The sequence below is a fragment of the Numida meleagris genome, chromosome 2 (assembly GCF_002078875.1).
Source record: "Numida meleagris isolate 19003 breed g44 Domestic line chromosome 2, NumMel1.0, whole genome shotgun sequence".
Taxonomy (NCBI): domain Eukaryota; kingdom Metazoa; phylum Chordata; class Aves; order Galliformes; family Numididae; genus Numida; species Numida meleagris.
The window spans coordinates 38,973,407-38,992,392 of NC_034410.1; the positions used below are offsets into that span (position 1 = coordinate 38,973,407).

Here is an 18,986-nt window from a genome sequence, read left to right on the forward strand (position 1 = left end):
TTACCTTCTGAGTGGCCAAATATATACAAAAGATACTTGCATTGTCTGGAAAATCACTATATATATATATATATATATATATATATATATATACAGTATTCTCTTGTACCTTTTATTAAGATGGACTGAGGCTAAACTTCACCGCACTCTTACTGTTTAGGCTCAGATCAGGTTGGTAGGGTGACCTGAGCTCTGGGTGCAAGGTTCCACTATTCCAGCAACATTTAATGGATAGATGGGAACTGCATCTGTCAGGCCAGGGTATTGGTGCCTCTTAAAAGAGTGGCCACATTAATTTTACAGGGAGATTTGCTGAAGGAGAGAGGTTGCTGTTTGTCCAAGACTACAGAATGATGCCTGCAGCAGAACCATGATGGGAAAACCTAGGCTCATTAAAAGAGAGGATGCTCCTTAAAACTTTCTTATTTGTGTACTCAGCTGTTAGGACAATGGACTTAGGGCTCTGGATGTCTAAATCCCACGTGGGGATCTGCTCAGCACTTTCTCTTCTGGGTTTAACATCTATAAAACAGGGCTATTGGTAATTCCTTAGTCTGGAGATCTGGGAAGGATAAATTCAGGTAAGGAAGACAAAGGAGCTGCTTAGGTGTTGTTATGGAGGTGGAGACAGAATTCAGGCTTGACTGCAAGTCCTTGCTTCTGGAGAAAGGATTTAGAGACTTCAGACTGGACTGGCGAAGAACCCTTTTCCAAGGACTGAGAGGAAGAAGTTTTCCTCCTCTTTGTAGTGCCTCCAGTGTGATGAGGGCCCACATCACTGCTGCCATTCCCCTTTAGGAACCTCAGCTCCTGCAGAGGGAAATGATGCTCCTGAAATAAATAAAATACACCTTCTGTAAAGAGTAGTTTGCAAAATTGCATATTTATATAATTAATGTAACCCACAATTAACAGCAAACATCACACTCTGCATAATAAATATTTTAAGATGTGAAATGTACTTATATATGACTAAATATTTGATTTTTCAGAAATGTAAAATCCTATGCAAAGATTTGAGGCTTACTTCCAGATAACACTCATACATGCTGCTCTACACAAGCATTCAAATATCATCAGTTTGTTTTTGGAGGGATTAGACATTGCTCTAATTTCTTCCCTAAGTTCACATTGTTTTCTATGCTAAAACAAAGCAATAAGAAGAGCAAAGCATTTCAGTTGAGATATTTGTCTTCTTATTGGTGCACATGAATTAAAGCTATATGGACAGTAACAGTATGACAAAAAAGAAGAAAAAAGGGTGAAAAACAGAGCAATGCACTGCAGCACAGCTGAGAGTTCTCTGTAACTTTAGCAAGGTTCATTAGGCTCCTAATTTGAGTCAGGGCTGAGGTTCTGACTAAACCTGACTTCTCAGTGTTGCTGTGGACTGGCTCTGCTTGCTCAGCCTGTCTAGTTATCCAGGTTTTTCTGTCCAGTCCACCGAGCTGAGACTGGACAAGTGCTGTTACAGGTGGGTGCCAAGTGTCTGGGGCTTTGCAAGGCTGCACTTCTGCCTTCCCAAAGTCCCTGTGCTGTGCTGCTCTGGAGGCCGTGCCTCATCAGGGCCTTTGTGCTTTGGATTGCTTGTTGGCTTACAGGAACATTGGGAATTTGCATTAAAAAGAAAAAGCAACATGCAAATGTAATTCCATTTTATCTTGTCATTTCCTGTTGCTAACTGCAGATAATGATGGAATAATTCATGACTATGTTTGAGCTTTGGAGTATTGTAAATTTTCCTAATCTAGTTTAGCCCATAGGTACTTCATCAGGAAAAGGACAAGAAATTTTCCAATAATTCTCTCCTCTGTTGTAAAGAATGTTGAACCTGGTTCTGTACTTGATAGCAATTAGTTTTGAGGCAGTTAAGAGTAAATTGCTGATACCCTAGAATTCTCTTAATTGCTATCCTGATCAATGACATGCCTGCTTAATTGGGATGATTGGCAGGCAACTAATCCTGTGCAGTGCATTTTAATTACCCTAAACAACATATTAATGGCCTACCTGTGCTTAAATAGCACATCTCCTGTTGTTTTCTGCCACTGTTAGCTTTTCATAAGAGCTACAAAGAAAGAGCTAGAGCTTGAGAGAAGACATGCCCTACTTCTGCAACCCCCTGCTTTCTTCCTGTGGTTCTCGTGCTTCTAAATCACTCAACTTTATCCCAGATATTTAATACAAAATTATTGCATGACAATTTATAGACACATCATGAACTACAGGAGATATTTCCCATCACTATGCATTCCCCTGCTCCCCCCACTACCTGGAAGAATTACTCAATCAGTTGGTTTCTATTTACACTGGATTCTTTGCACTAACTGGTGTGCCACTGCATGTAACCTATTTATATGGAAGCTTCACACTTTGTTTTCTAATGGTCTAAAAATGTGTAATTGGACAAGCTTGTTGTCTTCCTACTAGAAAGGAATACTAATAAGGTATATTAATATTCCCTTGTTAGTAGTGGTGCTCATCTAAAAAATGTCAATGTTTTAATGATGAAAGAGATAGTTGTCTAGGAAAAAAATATGTAAATATGCATTTCCTTTTAATTACTCTTAATTAGAAAATTAATAGATTTCAAGGACAGAAGAAGTCATCATGATCTTTCAAGCTATATCCACAGGATGCAGTCACATAAAACAAAAGGGATCCAGCCTCTGATGATACATCAATGTGCATGCAGCAGATATCCACTTCTTACCCATCATCTAGATCCACTCTACAGTCATCCACTCTGTTTTCAAGAGAGAGAATGTGATGTTCTCTTAACTAAAACTTCTAAAGCAGTTTAAATCAACCGTGTTCTACAGATGCCTAATTTTCCCAATAGACAAAAAAGGGCATCAAGGGTGACTAGGTCAGTGTGGTGGACACTAAAATATAGATTAGGTGAATCCCACCATATCTCATATATCCACAAAAATAAAAAAGGAATCCTTCAACAGCCGCTACCTTAGCTCGAAGATGTCTGAACTGACAAGTCCCTGAGACTACCCTGTGCTGTGGTTCTCTCTGTGTGCACGGCCAGGGCTGCAGTCATCTGATGGGCATTTCCAAACTGAGAGAGGGAGAAGTGTTCAGTGAGAGAAGTTGCCCTGAGTGTGTGCTGTCTGTATGTAGTCAGTCCCAATGCCTGCCATCCGCAGGTGCTTTGGGGAACGGCTGTGTGAGCAGGTTATGTGGGAGCTGATAACTCTCCTTCTCGGGTTAGAAGGAACTGGGATTATGTGGAACACTGTGGGACATTCACACTCCCCAGGTAAAACACAGCTGCTCAACACTTTGTTTTTGCCTAAGCCATGTGAGGGTAATGAGAGCACTCCTCTGCTGTGCACCACCTTGTGGGTATGCAGAGCCTCTAGCATGTGCCAGTAGGCACTGGTCCTTCCTTAGGAGGAAGATATATCTGTTTTCTTTTTAATTCATCAGAGAAAGGAAGGGAGGTGTTTTACATGTGAATGTATATTGATCAGGAATGCTTTCACAAACTTCTGTCTTTTTTCAATATAAAAGCTGAAGTTGGTTCTTGCCTAATCTGGGTACATCAAATCCCACTGTCTTGCATCTTAGAGGACTGCTTTAACCTAAGGCAATTGTAAAAGGTCATTGTGTGGTAGATGTTTGAAAAAACATCCCTCTTTTCTCATTTTCCCTTGTTAAGAATCCTGAACTACACAGTAGCTGAGTTTATATGACAGAGGAAATCTGCCCATTCTGTTTCCTTTGCTATCCATGTGGTTTAGCAGAGGAGCTTGTCTCTGGCTCTCCCACTCCTCATGTGTTCACAGGAAGGCCAGCACTGAGTTCTTCTTAGCATTGCCCAGCTGCTTGCACTATATCTGTATTCTCTGTAAGGAGTTTTGAACATAAATCTGGTAGAAGAAATGAACATCCAGTTTTGGTTTTACAAATCGTAATGTGGAAGTCTTCATGTTTCCCATTTTTCATGTGTATCCTTAGCCAAATTGTTGGTAAACTTGTAGCTAAACTGTCTGTGTCATGCTTCCAAGTTTCACTCGCTTAACTGCTTTTGTTGTAAGCACTGAGTTTGGCATAGGCCAGTTTTGCTTGCTTAAATTCATCTTTTAGTAATCTTTGTCTCGTGTACACATCTGCTGTTGTACTGTGTAAGTACTAAAGCAACGATCAGGGGACTGCTTTTTTTTTTGATAAAGAAAGTACCTGATCCCTTCTGTTTTCAGTTTTATATTAAGAAATAATAACTCTGATATATATTAATAAATACAACTTAAAAAAAACTTGCACTTAGAAAAAAAAAAGGCTGATCCTTTATTAGAGATGTTCATTTCTGTGTATCCATTTCATGTGCATTTGTTTCTGTTTATCCTCTTACTGATGCATTCCTTGAGATGTGTTGTAGTGCAATTTGTGGTGAACAGCAGAATGAATTGTTTTCACAGCACTTACAGATGTGTAAAACAACCTCTTTCAAGTTGTATATTAAACCTCCGGAGAACTGCAAAGATGGACTTTCAGATTTTTACCTTTGCTACACAGCTTTGCATCCTTCAGTCTTATTATTGTCTTTATATGTATAATCACTACCCCAGGGACAACCTTCCTTCTAAGTAGCAGTGTGTAGTTGCTGAATCTGTATTTTTTTTAAAGAAATCTTTCTTTTCCTGGCAGCTACTCCAGAGAGCAAAGAGAAAAGGACAAGTGTTTTCTCAGATGTTCGTTCGGTGACAAGGGCAGGAGGCTGAGTAGGCTGGCGTATTAATGTGCTTTTTTCAGGAAAACAAAGGAGGAAAGGGAATAGTGGTATATATATGGAAAAGTAGTCAAAAAACACAGAAATTAGGTAAATGTTTGGCACATAGGACAAATGGAAAGGCAGTGAAGTTGAACTTGCAGTGACACTGCAACCAAGTAGAAGATGGGAGCCATTGATGGCTTCCTTGAGGGAAGTATTGGCACACAGTGAGGGCTACGGACCTTGCTGTTTACTGGGATATACATGGCATGCCTATAGGAGCATAGGAGAGGTGGGGGAGTAAAGTGAAAATGAGTTTGACTTTGCCCGTTCATCCCAGAGAGCACAGCAGCAGGAGAGGTGCAGCTCGGCCATTGCAAGAAGCAGTGCTACACTAAGAGACATGGGGGGGGTGCAGATGGGGTTGTTCCCCAGGTGGGCATGGGCTGCTGTCAGGACAGAATTGCACTGAGGCAAATGTCCCAGTGATGAAGGAGTAGGGCGAACAGACACACAGTCTTTGGATTTGCCTTTTTCCTTTTGGTGTTATGGTCACAAAAGCAGCAATTTCCTTGACTTGTTTCTCTATTATAAAAAAACACCAGGTTGTGTAGGCTGGGTATGTAAAATAAGTTTAAGCAAGAAGTATTGTTATTTACATGGAGGAGAATATGCTCCTAATAGGAATGGCAAGTGCAGGTGTGCTGAGAGGACTGGGGGCCTGTAGGCTTCTTGTGTGTGTGGATGTGGTGTATCTACCTAATACACAATGGAGGGCAGTCTTCAGCTGTATCTTTCCAGATTCTTCCTACTGAGGAATGGGGCAGCCCTTCAAGTAGACTTTTGATGGCTGTCTTCATGAATAATGCTAATTTCATCATAATACAAAAAGTTTAAAACTTTAGCTTTTGTACAGTATGAAATGAATGAACAGTGCATCAGAAACATCTGTCAGGTTATAGAATAAAGGCTCAATTAGCATTTTTGTGTGGTGTGGAATAATTCATGCTGGGACATCAAAATTTGCCTTCTGAAATGTATGGGGAAAAAAACACGTTTTCTGGTCTTTCTTGTTCCTCTCTGAAGACTGGTTCATGCTGGGGGAGGGAGAAACAGAGTTGAGCCATGTTAGTACCGGTGGAAATCTGCGGGGTGCTATGCAGCCATAGGAGCATCTTCAAAGTGCCTTACAAACAGGAATTAATGTATTGATGTTGCACAGGGATTCTGTGGCCAAGGTAATTCTGCAATCGTATCAAGAGTTCAAGGGTGTGCTTTTTCAAAAGCACTTTAATGACTTTGTAGCACAAAATCAGTTCAGTGGCAATTCTGATTCTGTTACTGAAGCCCTATGTTGAGTTGTAGTGTCCATTGGCACTAAAAGACCGATGGCAGCAAACAAGGAAAAGGTGAGACCCTGTGAATGAACTGAGCTCTGGACAACTTGTCTTGCTTTTGCTTTGCAAATTCAATTATGTGTTTTAATTATTACTGAGATATACATGTGGCTATAGAGAAAGCAGATGCCTCTTCAGTCAAGCAAATGAAGTATATTGACAAAGACAATAGTTGGAAGGAACAGCTAACAGCAGTAGGAGGATCTTTATCCGTTCAGAAGATTGGAAAGGTATTTATTCCCCTGGTCTGCTTTAGCATTAGCTTTAGCATCTCATTTAGATGCTCTGACTCAATGCACTAGAGTTGACTGCCTCTTTTCATTGACTAGGCAGGGAACTCAGGCCCTTCACTTTGATCTGTCGAATCATTCTTAAGCTAGATACCTAGCATGGGCATGCATATATAGTGTGAAAACCTGCCAGGATGTGTATTCTTATCAGTGAGGCTGTGTTACAAATTTGGAACAAATAGATACAAATTCCTAAGTGAAGATTGGGTACTTTCAAAAACACTCTTCCAGAACCTGTCAAGGAATCCTTGAGTGAAATCCTATGGGATTGTATCATACCGGTAGTCATATTAGAAGAAGAAAATGGTCCCTTTGGCCTTAAAATGAAAATGAAAATCAATATAAGCTGCTCACAAGTCTCTTAAGTTCACTGATTCCGGACCATGGGGAACAGAATGCAGCATATTCATGCTGCATTCTTGGCTCCATCTTGACCGAGAAGTTTAGGAAAATATAAGCAATCAAGAATTTATTAACCCCTTGGTCTCAGTTTTATTCTCCCCCCCTTTTTATACTGTAGACACACATAACATTTTAATGGACTCAATTATAAGTATGATAGGATGAGTTAATAGGATTTATATGCTTTGTATATACTTCATAAATTCTGAAGCACTAAAATGTATTGGAATTATAGATAAATTATATGAAGAAGGTAGTGAATTGAATAATAGAAAGAATAATAGGAAAACAGTAATTGAAAAACCTATAAACTCCATCAATGCGTGCCCTTCCTTTCTTAATTTGTAATAATAATGTAGTGGATAAATCAATCAAGGATATTACCACAATAGGTGACTTAAAATGTTCTCTTCTAACTAGATTTCTTGTGAGTTCATTCTAATTCCTCACACTGAGTGAATTAAGGATGGAGTCAGACACTGTTCTGTATTGAGCCGTGCTGCTCTGGAGTGGGGCCATATTAGTATAATTGGGAGCAGAATTTGGCCTTCAGCTCTCACTCACTGTGCAGGGAAGGAGAGGGGAGATAGACACTGCCCAGATTTGCCTACAGTGGTATAATTCAAGGCTTGCACGGAATGAAACCCTGAACCAAAGTGCCTTGGCTACATCCATAATGCATAAGCTGCTAAGCGTTATGAAGAGTGCTCTGCTTGTTGGGTAGCTGCAGAATAACATGGCTAACAGATGTTGTGCTTCTAAAGCAGTTGAACTCCTGAGTGTGCTTTTATCTTCTGATCTGCAGCGCGCTGTGGCTCCCCCACTAGTGCATACACAAGGCAGACAGATTAGCGTTAATTAGAGAGAGACTTTGCTCATTTTTCATTGCCAGTTTCAATTTTGGAAAAGTGAATGTTTCTCTCCGTTACAATTTCAAATAAGGGCAATTTAGTATATGCAAGTGTGTGCAGTTTTAGGCATTAACCGGTGTCTCTTCTGCTTACGTTGTCAGGCGTAGGTCTGGATGTCAAGCACTGAAGTGGACGAAGGCTGGCAGGGAGGGACAAGAAGGGCAGGGTCAGGCCCTGGACATGCCTGGGGCCATCTATAGGATGGGGCTCCTAGGGGGCAAGCAGGAGGAGCCTAGGAGCCGTGCTATTTTCTGACATGGGCTAGTGAGGAGAAACGTTAATTGATTATTCCTTCTAGGACATTACAGAGCTTGATGAAAGCATTTTGCATTGCTGCTTGTAATGAAAGGAAAGGGAGCTTTCTCCACCTTCTGACCCCCCTCCCTCAAGCACCAATGCAAAGGAGGATTTATTGCTTCATTAGCAGCGTGATCATGCTTTACAGTGGGTATTAAAATATTGGCTTACTGGGTTATTTAGGAAATAACTCTTCCCGCAGTTATCCCCTCTCTCACTGCCACCACACCCCCACTTCATGTCATATGTTTTTGTTATTTACCCATCAGGTTCAAAATATCCCTAATTCCCTTTCTGCAGTGATAGGACACTGGCAACAGAACAAATATTTTTAGGTTGACAGTGTGCTACAGAATTGTAATGTGGGCAGAGTAAATTGAAATCAAAGCAAAACCAAATTCCACTCATTCTTCAGATTCCCAAGCAGACTGAGACATCTTTTGCAGTCCATTGATCTTTTAACGCGGGCTTAGACATCATTCCCAGGCAAGGGGAGCAAGGTGCCAGATGGTGAAGGCCATGCTCTCTGTTCCAGTTGGTTCTTTTCTTTCCTCCACAACTGTGTATTTCATGTTGTGAGAATATGGCAGAGCTCTACTGTGCCTGGGTTAACCTAACCTTGCTAACTAGCGCAATACAATGGTATTTTATTGGATGATATAGATTTGCTTTATCTGATACCTCCATGAATATGTCAGTGGTAGAAAACAATTTTTGCAAAGCAGTAATTCTGGTAGTCTCATGAGTGTTGCTTTCTTCTATCATTAATTTCAATTATGTTCTGTTAGATTTCCAGAGCAGCTGTCCAGCAATGAGGCTCTGTAGGCCACCATGCCTTGGCACTTGAAATTGTGGTTTTGTTTTGAAAAGTCAATTTTTATTCAGTATGTCTGCTCCCTATGTGCTTTTGAGTCTTATTTGCTTACTTTACTGATACAAACACATTTTTACTACTGCTACCATCACAGTGCCAATATACCTCCGAGCTGCAGGGTGACCTGTAATCTGCTCTGTCTCATGTAGCCTCATGAAGATTGTCAGCAGTGCTTTAATTGTAGATGATATTTTGGCCCTGATGCTTGGAAAGGACTCAGCTTGGCATCCATCCACAAAAAAAAAAACAAAACAAAAAAACACCCACAACTGTGACAGTATATTTTTTTCCTTCTGTGCTAGGAGGCAATTCACTACTTGGTACTTGTTGGTTTTGTCACGAGTGAACAGTCTTTGATGCTACCAGAGCAGCAGGCTGAAAAGCCAGGGTTCAAGACACTTCTTTGGTGAACCTCAGGGGTATTCAGTGGATGCATATGCTCACTCTCTGAAGCAGCTTCAGAGAGAACATCCTTGCAGGCTTTCTCCATTTTTATGAGCTTCAGTTTTACTGAATACTCCATGTCACCTACCTGTTTCTACTTTTTTTTTTTTCCTCTTGAACTCCTAGGAATGCTCTGCACACACAGTATTTTATTAGCAAAATACATGTTTGGTTTGGATCTGTAGATGATAGTTGTTTTGGCTCTGTAGTAATGAATAGAATTATTTTTAGCATTAAGCCAGGCTAATTTGACAGTGATATTGCAGTTTAACGAATTAACACTTCAATTTGTCACTCCTACCATATCTTAGGGAAGGGGTCCTTCTGAAGGTTACTACAATTAGCAGTGGTAACAGGCTCCAACATCATCATTAGCAACAGTTCCTGACTTGTTATGACTCTGAAAAGGCATCATTAATGGCACATTCAAAACCTGCCTGGACGCGTTCCTGTGTGACCTAATCTAGGTGTTCCTGCTCTGGCAGAGGGATTGGACTAGAAGATCTTTTGAGGTCCCTTCCAATCCCTGACATTCTGTGACTTTTGACAGTACGGAAACACCTGAGCTATGACCACACATGCCAGGATGCAATGACCCCAGCACCTCAGAACTCTTCTGCTACTACTACTCCTACTGAAGATGAGAACTATTCTCAACTGTATTTCACCACTGGTAACTCTATTACTGCCTCTAGCTTTGCTTTTAAGGTCATCTTTTGTGCACCCAGGTCACTATGCTAAGAAATAAGATGTGCTAAAGCCTCTTTGCTGACTCTGAAGCCAACGGTTGTGGCACTGTTTGCCACAGTCTTAAACTTGCTTGCCCATCAAAGCCTGGCAACCTGATTCAAACAGCCTGTGGGGAATGAGGCCAAGGACTATGATAATACACAGTGTGGACAATGGCATGCAAATACTGGAGCCCATGACCTGGTCCTGTTTAGCTTACCAGCATAGCTATAGTCCTTGAGGGCAAATAATTTGCTTGTCTCTAATATCTGGACCCATATCCAGTCTATCTCAAGATAGCCGTTTGCTTTGAATACCAAACAGAAAACTTGAGGGCCAACTTGGCTGTTGCAGTGGCCTTTATTGGGTTTCCTCAATGAACACTGATGACGCATCTCCAATGTGTGACCACATTAGGAGAACCCAGATCTCAAATGTGCAGCTAGCCAAAGCCCTCACTGCCATGCCATATGCCGTCCGTCTTATTATTGGCACTGGCCTTCATCGAGCCCTCTCTTTTTACTAAGAGAGCTGTATTACTGCATTATCAAGTACTTCAGATACAGTTGGGAGTGGAGCTGGAGCTGATCCGTCTCACTGCAGTGGCTCAGAAGATGGACCAGCCTGGCTGTAGCTTTTCCACTCTTCCCCCTTTTCTTGCTCATGATATGGTGACTGTTGGTTAAGTGCTTTGGGGAAGTTCCAAAAAATCCTCCAATATCTACATACAGAAGTATAAAATCCAAGCAAGAGTTTTTCCCTTTATCCCTTCCTTTTCCACATCAAAGCTCCCTGCAATGGGAGGGCATCCAAATGCCTCTGAATCCTTATGGGAAATGGTGAAAAGATTCCACAGGGCATACCTCATGGTACAGGATGCAGAGTCCTGTTTCAGGTAAGTGCACATGAGATTGAGTTTGTAGGAACTGTCTGCTGCTTTGACAGCTCCAGGGAGGCAGATACATGCAGGCCCTGGCAACACAGTGGTCCTCAGGCTATATTAGCTTACCTCCTCCTCCCTTCTTTAGCTGTAAATGTGTGAAAGTTGATGGGTTTGGGGCTGATCATGGGACAGCAGATGACCAGGGCCCAAGCTGAGTGCTAGTGGGGGACTGTAGGATGCATATAGTCAAAACACATTTGATTATCACGCTGTTGTCATTTTTGTTGCTTCTATGGTTAAGAATACTTGGCTTTAATTTAAGTGGGCCCTGAGCACTAGCTTATCATCGATAATCAGGAAACCCATTTGATTTTTGTATTTTGTTAGAATGGATTTTCTCCAGCTAACCATATCCTGTAGCAGCTAAGTTCTATTTCCTAGCAATACAAAACTTTGGAAGGTAAAGTTCACCCATTGGACAAGATAAACATCTCATTCTTAGTGGCATCAAAGTGTCCATAGATAATAATAATTAATATTTAGCTAGAGGCATGCTATATCAGGTCTCAGAATAACTTTAACATAAAGGATGCTGTCAGATTTTGGCCAACCAGAAAGTAAAGTACCTGTTGCAGGAATGAAAACAAATCAGTGTCAGCATGTTGTCAGTCACAATGTTTACTTTGCTCTTTCTTTTCCTAATCTTTTTCTTTAATGGACTTTTGGTTTCTGAAAGTATTTCTCATAGCGTGAATGATATGTTGGGATTAAGGCTGTAAGACAAGGCATTACAGCGTGGGTGTTCAACCTTTTGGCTTACCTAGGCTACATTGAGTGAAGAGGAATTGTCTTGGGCTGCATATACATAGGATGCTCCAGAGGTAATGCCTCCTATTTATTTTCACAGAAATCACGACAGATACAGTGAGCATAGTAACTCTGTTTGACAGAGCAAATTCTCAGCTACAAAATACTGTTTTTCAACATAGTCACAACCCATAACTGTTTCACCAGAATTTTCACCATTGATGAACAAGAGTCTGCATGCTGTGCTCATAAAAATGAGTGTGTTCACCAGAGGAGGTGACTGAGTGTTACTGTTGCCACGGGTGCTGAAATGCACCACCCACCGCCTCACTGTGCTCACATCCACTGTTTGGTCCCCATAAACTTTTACAAGCATCAATGAATGTTGGTGGGTTCCATTTTTTCTGCATGGAAGCATTCAGTTTCACCCCTTTGCTTCACACGCTCTTCCATGTCGGATGCTATTTTGTTGGACTGCCCCTCTGCTGCCATCTGTCTCATGGTAACAACATGTAATGGAATTTTGTTGGGAAGGTTCAGCCTCTACTGCCGTACACCAACATCCACCTTGGATATTGTGGGCACCTCCAAACAGGAGGTATTACTTTCAGAGCATCTCTTGCAAAAAATATAATGTACTTAATGTATATGAGTACCAAAACTTATTTTAACTTTTAATATTTTTATTAAAACAACAACAAAAAAAGAGCAACAAACACATAAAACTAGGAGGATATTTGACCTTGTTTTTCTAAAACTGATGCATCAGTCTGGTTTGAAGGCGGTGGGTTCAATTCTTAGTGAGGACTCAAGGTGTTCATCAGAGACTGTCAGACTGACAATAATTGTTCACAAGTGTATGCACTGCCAAAAAGTGACGATGTGAACAAGGCATGGTTGTGAAGTGAGGGATACTTTTCTTTGGTAAGAGAGGGCTTATAAAAGTCCAGTAGAGAGACATGATCAATTTTTTGAATTGAATGTCTGATTGCAACTCCATTAATTCCACTAAAAAATCTGCAGGTAATGTACTTATGGTGGCAGAAAATGGAGTTGCAAACATAAATTGATGACTTTTTTGGCACTCTTGAAACCAATTCCCAAATTCCTTTACCAAAACGGAAAGCACGGCTGCATATTTTTCACTGTTCACAGGACTGTGTTTAGCCAGTGTATCAAACTGCACAAACTTACTCGCCATAACTTGAGTTAGCACTTCAATGCACCCTCCCCGCCCCTGCTTTCAGCCCAGACAATGTTGATAGGGCACCAGTGAGTGGTTTCTGCTGAGCGATGGGTGCGTACTCAGCAGGGAAGAGCCAGCAGTTTATTTTGTAGTTTGATAAGTAATCCATTGAGCTTTAAACATAGGAAAAAAAAATTGAGGATGCTAAACTATTAGTATGTGTTATTTTTTTTTTTTGTCTGACCTTTGGTGAATTATAATTCTGCATGCAGAAATTTTCTTTTTTTTTTTTTTCCCCCAACTTTATGGTGAGGATCATAGTTGCTTTACATTTTTTGAGGCAGAAGACCTGTGATACTTTAACTAATTCTTAACATCTAAAGAAGAACTCAGGCAGTGCTTGTAGGATCTTTTTACAGTTCATCAAGTTTCACATTGGCCAGAGCTCAACAGCAAACCTTCGTGATGTAAGATGAACCTCAACTATTCTTTAGCTGTTAAGGTCTGTCCGTATTGCCCAGTGTAATTTCTCCAGTAGCATTCCTCTCTTACTCCTAGATGAAAAGATGACAGCAATACCTCCTGGTAAGAGACTGCTTGGACAAAATAAAACTTTATTACCCCAAGAATTGTGATAGAAGAGAACGAAATAAGACCTAAGCATTCAACAAACATTCTGGCTTAGGATTTACCACTCAGTTTTGTTAAGACCCACATAAATTCAATTTCAGAAAATTGTCCCTAATTCCACTGAAAGAAAACTGTATCATCAAATCTCTATTTTCAGTACTAAGGGACTGCTCTCTTTCTGGAAAATCCAATAAGCTTCTCTATATAAGTATTTGTATAAACAGAAAACAAATACTTTTCTTTCTTTGTTTTTTTTTTTTTCTGTATCCTGAAGGACATATATATATATTTACATCTTTATATTTTATATATTTATATGTATTTACATCTTTGTGCTCTTTCCTGAACCGTTCCCAAATCGCTACAACATAATTTCATTTGCTTTTATTAATTACTTCTTTTTGCTTGTTCTGTCAGATTAGTTCTGGAATATTTCCATTGTAGGAGCTGTTTAAACCTCCCTCCTTGAGATCTACACCAGATAATCAGGGCAGTTTGATTAAAATGCAAGGCTGACTTTTAATTCATGTTTCTTTTTCTAAGACAAGGGAGGAAAGTTCAGGTCATCTCTGAACCACACATAGTACTGGTTAAAAACAGTATGATAATCCCAACTTCAGTTGCCTTTCTCTCAGTATGAACTTTGTTCTATTTATCTATGTGTAATAACTATTCAAAACATGAATTAAATCAGTCCAATTAAAAACCATAACAAAACGAAAACCTCTGCTCACACAAAATGCAGAGACAATCCTGCTGAAGAATCTACGGAGACATAAATCTTGTTCCAGAACAGCAGAAATAAAGTGCATTAGTGATTCTCATTAAGAAAAAAAGAATGAACAGTGAGATAGCAAAACGTACAAAAGACATTGCACTATTTATATAGGAAAATTTCAGAAGGTTCTTAAAAATTCCAGTTGGGTGGAATTCCAGTTGGATCAGCACAACAGCTTGAGATTTTTGCACTGAAACATGCAGATCAATGCGTGGTCAAAGGTAGATTGCTTCTTTCCAGTGTCAGTGTAACCACGCAGGAAACAGACTGGGACATCACTGCAGAGAGTTCTGCATGCAGAAATGATCAAAAGGGAAGCAAAACACTGGTTTCTCTAGCTTCACTTCCTGTCCCTGGAGATATTTTTCACAATCTGTATTGAAACTTTGGGATTTTATGTTTTTTATAAACTGAAGTTATTTTAAAGGACAGTCAGTTCCTACAGATACTAACTAGTCTGATTTATTTATCTTCGTTTATTTTCTTCAACACATTAGCAGAGCAACTGTTAAGACATCTGAAAGCATGACTGACTTCAGCCTGGGAATATATGTGCATTTGTGAAATATATTTCTTTGTTAGTGTATTTAATTGTGCATAGTCATATGTAATCAAGACAAATCATAGTAAGCACAAGTCAGCTTTTCAGAATGGTGTTTATATATTCATTCTAGTTATAGTATAGTTCTGAAGATTATTACCATGGTGCTGCTTATCTTCTGTTTCAATTAAGGAAAGAGCTGCTAGCTTATCAATATATATGCTCAATGTTTGTCTCAGTGGGAAAGGGTATGGGGCTGTTGGGGTTGTCACAATATTCTAACAGATGCTGTCAGGGTCTGTAAAAGGGAGACCTTCCTAATTACTGTCTCTTGACACTGGAGATTGTCACGGAATAAATTGTATTTCATGTATTTACCATTTTCAGGAGTTCTTGAGAAGCTTTCAGTGCTCTGAAAGTGACTGATCCCACTCCCCCAAAGCAGCGTGACACGATGCTGTTCCTGTCCGTGTTCAGCTGAATAGCTAAGTGCCTCCTTAACTTGAAATGTGTGAGTAGATTTAAGTATGTGCTTCACTGCCTTTTAAAAAGTTATAGCTATCTCAGCCAGTAAAGACTAGTTTGCTGACATTGAGGCAAGCTACAATGGCCTGTTCAGCCATGGGATGGCATCTTTCCTTCCTGCTCCCATTCACAAGAGGCATCTTGAAGAAGTCTTTGTGGTTCAGGGTCTGCCTCAGAGCTCTGCAGATTGCAGCTTTCCCTAGTAGTGCTTGCATTTTCTCCATTATAGCTGGCACAAACAATCAAATAAATGCAAACCAGAGAAGCAAAATAAATCAGACAGAAGCCTCAGAGGTAAATGAAGAACCTTTGTTTTCCATTTAAACCTGCTGGATGCAGTGGTCTGTATGTCAAACCGTGGATCTGTTGAAAATGACTTATTCCAGACGTAATTTGCCACTTACATTAGACTGAATGAAAATCCATCAGCGAATGGCTTCCAGATAGAGACTCTGCAACATTTGGATTTAGTTCCAAATTTCAAAGGTCATTTAGAAAATCCATGTCAGGATTCAGAGCTGAATTTCTAATGTCCCTGAAGTTCATGTTTGTTTAGACCTAAGCCTCCGGATTTCAAACAACGTGATAATGCAGATTTAAAACAAGAACCTCTAGATTTATGTAGAATCAGTTATTCAAACCCTTGGTTACTTTTTTCTCTGTGGTGTTATTTACCAATTGCAAGGGCATGTGAAATAACTACTTAATGATCACGAACTGCTAAAGCCATTCATTATGCATTGAAAATGCGTGAGTGCAAATTCTCTAAATGATGTGGAAGTTAGACAGTTGGGAACATTCAGATTGTACATTATCAAACTGTAGGCTACTCTCTAGTACATTTTTCTGATATACAAGACAATTTCATCTCAGCTTGGATGAGATACAGAAGCGTAGGCTCTGTGGAATATGAAGTGGGCTTGATGGAGCAGAGGGAAATTCATGATATGTTCAATGTGCCTATTAAATAATGAGATATTAAATTATAATGTGTTCCAGGAGTTTTCAGCTGTATTTTCTCTTTAATCATTTCATTACTTGGAGTCCTTTGTTTCTGAGTTGTGTCTTTCATTAGAATTTTAGGACTTACGCATGGGGAAGAAAAGCTCTGTGAAGGACTTCACATCACCTCTGGTGGATTAATTCCTTCGCATAAGAAGGAGGTTTCCCTACAGTATCGCTGTTTCTTAAACTACAGATCTTGGCTACGGGCATGAGCTCCTGGGCAAGCCTGCGAAGAAAGGCTTCATCTGCAGCAGCCACAACTTTACATCTGGAGCTCCTTTGGAGTGTGTCTCACTGCCATGGCAGCACACTTCAACTAAGCAGATGTGAGCTCTTTTTTTTCAGCAAGATCTGTGGCAGAAATTGTCATGTGACTACGGGATGGCAACAAAGGAAAGGACTCGTGTAGCATTATATGAGCTAATGCTATCCTTGTTAGTGTTCCTGTTCCTTGGCATGTCTGTGTAAGCGTTGTACCAGCAAGCAGGATTGGTGCTTTTGAACAGATGGGCCTGAGCACAGCCTGAGCCAAGGGAAACATGCGTGTGAATCACTTGTGGGTGTTAAGGGCAGGATTCCCATTTGATAGCATCACAGCAGGTATAAGGGTGCAAACATTTAACAATCAAACTGCTTGAGCTTCTGAACAATGCATGATAAATAGTTAAATTGCTGTTAGTGGGGAGGAGGAAGCCTCTCCAGGTAGACACGTAGGGCAGCAGAGGTTTTAGAGATGCAAGTCTCTTCTGTTACTAATGAGACAAAGTAGCCCTGGCCCGTGATTTTGAGGCCAGGAAGGCAAGTAGGCTTCTAATGCATGCGTTTAGTGAAACACAAGGACAGATTTTTCAGCTATTTCCCTTTGATTACCAGGTGCTAAAGTGTCTATTGCAAGAAAGCAATGAAAGTGCTTTAATTATGTTTCCATAAACAGGATTCTAATTCCTGGACTGAAGCCTGAAGGAGTATTACAGTGTGTCAACTGGTATGGGCCAGTGTACTAGTTGCTTTGTTTTGGCTTGTGCAATTCAGAAGAGCCTAAAGGTGTTCAATCCCAGGTTACTCATGATTTTCTTATGTTTCTTTGAAAATCTCCTCTTTAATGTTCACTATAAAATAAACCTTGTTGACATTGGACGTGTTTATAGTACAAGGCTCCAAGAGCTCTCTTTTCTGTGCTTCCCAGTCTGGGCACACAAATTAGCCAGGCGTTATTTCCAGATGGAATAAGACTTGCGCAAGCACACCATTCCCCCAGACCTTGGATTTTAAGGAAAGGAAACATGCCTGGATAGGAGCAAAGACGTGGTCCAACAGATGTCCTACTGGACAAGGCAAGGAGGAATATAAGTGTCATGTTAACATACCCACTATTAAATCCAAGCTCTGGCATAGACACTTCTTTATGTCTTTAAGTCTTTTTATACACAGAATAGATCCAAATCTGGTGCTTCCTGAATACCCTGCCACCTATTTAGTAGTTTTTTGGTTTGGTTTGATTTTGCATTCAAGGGGATGGACTGACATACACGTATTATTGTCAAGGCTACAACTGAAACAATTTAACCTGATGTAAAAAAAAAAAAAAGAAATCTTTGCAGTGTTGGACATCATGCTTCCACTGTGGGTAAAAGGTCAGACAATGCCAGACAATTACAGAAACAGAACATTAAGTTTGTAGAGACCACACTCCAGAATTTGAAATGCTGGAGCGTGAGTTGGCTAAACTGTATGGTGCATACTGGTATTCCCATTAACAACAATACAGAGGCACACATATATTATCAGCTGATGGCAAATGTGCACTCAGAAATATGTAACAATGTTTATGGCTTTTGCAGGATCAATAAAGTTCATTGTTGTGAAGCCCAAATAGCTCCCTTTGGCGCAGCTCTCTTTACAGCAGCTTTCAACAACAAAGACCTTGTTGGAGGGATTTTAAAAATGATAATGTAGTTTCAAAAATACTTCTAATTTATATAATTTTTACTAAATTGAAGCATTTGATAAGTTAGTAAAGTAACACAAAACCAGAACAGGAAGTATTAAATTCAGTTTAATTTGGCTGCTGGTATATTACAAGGTTCTCCCAAATAAAGATGTACTTTTACTTCAGAAGATCAGCATTGTTTTGGTTTGCTGGTAAGAAAATATGCAGTGCTGATCTGAAATGTGACTTGACACCTGAAAATGTAACCTAGAACTAGCAAAAGGATTAAAAGAAAACATGCTGGCCTGCCAACTTGTTAGCTTAGCACCTTACTTACAGATGCCCTAAAAACATTTTTTCCCAATGTAGACTCATGGATATATTTATTTCAGGACTATCTTCATGTCTTCCTCCAATATTCAAGGCCCTTTAAGAACAATAGCTAACTGTGCTCTTGCATAGTATAAGTTGGCTTGAGTCTTTCATAGTAAGCACCTTCAAAATCGGATTACACAACGTTATCTGGGAGCACTGAAAACCTTCAGAGGGGAAGTGGTATCAGTCCTATGGGGTAAAGACTCCTCTGCCTGGCAGAAGTCCTTTAGTGAATTGGTCATTCTATATTCGCCTC

The 18,986-nt window shown here is 40.1% G+C and overlaps 1 long non-coding RNA gene across 1 annotated transcript; it reads left to right on the plus strand.

Annotated features, from left to right (window-relative positions):
* LOC110393363 lies at positions 1,361–18,693 on the plus strand. Its single transcript, XR_002434974.1, has 3 exons — positions 1,361–1,474; positions 15,283–15,406; positions 16,496–18,693. It is a non-coding gene; the product is annotated as an uncharacterized LOC110393363 (long non-coding RNA).